This window comes from Vigna radiata, unplaced genomic scaffold (genome assembly GCF_000741045.1).
Source record: "Vigna radiata var. radiata cultivar VC1973A unplaced genomic scaffold, Vradiata_ver6 scaffold_213, whole genome shotgun sequence".
Classification (NCBI taxonomy): Eukaryota; Viridiplantae; Streptophyta; class Magnoliopsida; order Fabales; family Fabaceae; genus Vigna; species Vigna radiata.
In genome coordinates this window covers 564,382-567,226 of record NW_014544264.1, presented here as the reverse complement: position 1 = coordinate 567,226, position 2,845 = coordinate 564,382, and positions in this window count along the sequence as shown.

Sequence of the window (2,845 nt, the reverse complement as noted above, 5' to 3'; positions counted from 1 at the left end):
CATAATCTAGATGTCATGCATATAGAAAAAAATTTCTTTGACAACATCTTCAATACAGTTATGAATGTTAGTGGAAAGACCAAAGATAATGAAAACGCACGAAGAGATTTATCTTTATATTGTTCACGAAGAGACTTGGAGTTGAAGGCACTAGATAACGGGAGGACACTGAAACCAAAAGCAAATTACACGTTAACAAAAGAGGAGGCTAGAATAGTATGTCGATGGCTAAAGGACCTTAGAATGCCAGATGGTTATTCTTCAAACCTTGCTAGATGTGCTAGTATTGAAAAAGGAAGCATTCAAGGTATGAAGAGTCATGATTGCCATGTATTTATGGAGACATTAATCCCTATTGCATTCAGTTGTTTGCCAGTGCATGTCTTAAATCCACTCATAGAAATTAGTCACTTCTTTAAAGATTTGTGCTCCACGACGCTGAAGGCAGATTCACTGGCAAAGTTGGAGGAAAATATTCCAATCATTCTTTGCAAATTAGAAAGAGTACTCCCCCCTGCTTTCTTTGATTCAATGGAACATCTTCCAATTCATCTTGCTTATGAAGCATGGCTTGGTGGACCTGTGCAATATAGGTGGATGTATCCATTTGAAAGGTTTATGGGAGAATCAAAATGTTCAGTTAAGAATAGAGCGAGAGTCGAAGGATCAATCTGTGCAGCTTACTTACATCGTGAGACGACATACTTTTGTTCACATGATTTCAAGAACTTCATGTTGTCATCCAACAATGTTAGGAATGAAACACAATGCCAAAACAAAACATCTCACTCAACATTGTCTATGTTTCGACAACTCGGCCGTCACGCAGGCAAGGAGAAGACTCATTGGTTGAATGATGCTGAATTCAACTCTGCGAATGTTTATGTCTTGATCAATTGTATTGAAGTTAAACCCTACCTTGAGTATGTCCTCATCCCTTTTCTAAACTTTCTAATGCTTACATTTCTATACTCACTTATTGTTGTCATCATATTGAACAGCTCGTTTGTTGTGGCTGAGCATATTCCAGAAGGAAGTGCTTCTGCCCGAATTCACTCTGAGTTTTCGAATTGGTTCAAATATCAACTATGTACATGTTTCGTACAATTCATTTAGATGTATTACTACACTTCATATGACCTGATATTGTGCCACTAACTTCCGGATGTATTAATAGACTTCATGTACAGGTTTATAATCATCCGTTAAGTCCAACAATTCAAGATTTAAGGTATTTGGATTATTGGCCCATGAGATGCGTCAAAGAGTGGCACACCTACTTTGTCAATGGGTACAAATTCCACACACATGCATGGTCCCAAGTAAAAAAAACAACTAATTGTGGTGTGTATGTCAAGGGAATCACAAATGGTGGTTACGATGACTTTTATGGGATAATACAAAAAATATATGAGTTGGAGTACAACATTTCTACTTCTCCAAAGACAGTGGTTCTTTTTTATTGTGAATGGTTTGATCCTTCTAGAAGTGGTACAAGAATGGCAGGTCCAAGGAAAGATCGCACCTCTCGCACGCAAGAGGGGTAAGGCAACTGCGAAATCACAGATATCTTAGCAGGGTCTACCTTTATTCCCTTTTCAGAAATGATATGCCCTAGAACCAAACCTTGTTCCACCATGAAGTGACATTTCTCAAAATTGAGAACAAGGTTTGTTTCTATGCATCTTTTCAAAACTTTTTCCAGACTCTCTAAACATGCATCAAAAGAGGATCCATAAACAGTAAAGTGATCCATAAACACCTTTATGAAACTCTCAAGAAAGTCGCTGAAAATGCTAAGCATGCACCGCTGAAAGGTACCAGGGGCGTTGCATAGGCCAAAGGGCATCCTCCTATAGGCAAAGGTACCAAAGGGGCAGGTGAATGTGGTCTTTTCTTGGTCCTCAGGAGCAATATTTATTTGGAAATAACCAGAAAAACCATCAAGAAAGCAGTAGTGAGATTTACCTGCCAGGCGCTCCAGCATCTGATCAATGAATGGCAGGGGGAAGTGGTCTTTCCTGGTTGCTTGATTGAGCCTCCTATAATCAATGCAGACTCTCCAGCTGTTCTGCACTCTAGTGGGGATAAGCTCATCCCTCTCATTCTTCACAACAGTGAGGCCAGTCTTCTTAGGCACAACATGTATGGGGCTCACCCACTGACTATCTGATATGGGGTAGATGATCCCAGCTTGCAAAAGCTTCGTCACCTCTTTCTTGATAACGTCCATAATCACTGGGTTTTGCCTTCTCTGCGNCTGTCTCACTNGCTTTGCCCCATCCTCCAACANAATCCTATGCATGCATGTGGATGGGCTAATACCAGGGATGTCCACCAAACTCCAACCTATGGCTTTCTTATGCGCCCTCAACACTCCAAGCAACCTCTCCTCTTGAACAAAATCAAGGGAGGTGGAAATGATCACCGGTTTCCTCTCAACATCCTCCAAGTACACGTACTTGAGGTTTTTGGACGTTGTTTCAGCTCAAGAGTGGGTTCCTACAAGTCAGATTCAAGTGTACTTCCTGCAACGTGGTTAATGCATTATGACTCTAAAGAATGAACAGGTAAAGGCAAAAAACCCATCTCATCACAGTCCAGATCAATATCCATCAGAGGTATATCAACAAAATCATCAATATCATCTGAATCATCATAAACATGCATATCATCAATAACCTGGACATCACAGTTTGCATCTATATCATCATCAAATAGCATTTCCAATTCCTGATTCAATCCCAGATGCTATGCATGAATGTACAGAAGATGGAAAAGAATGTTTCTTCTCATGCATAGAACGAAAATCATCAACAATGAACTCATCCACAATGTCATCCAA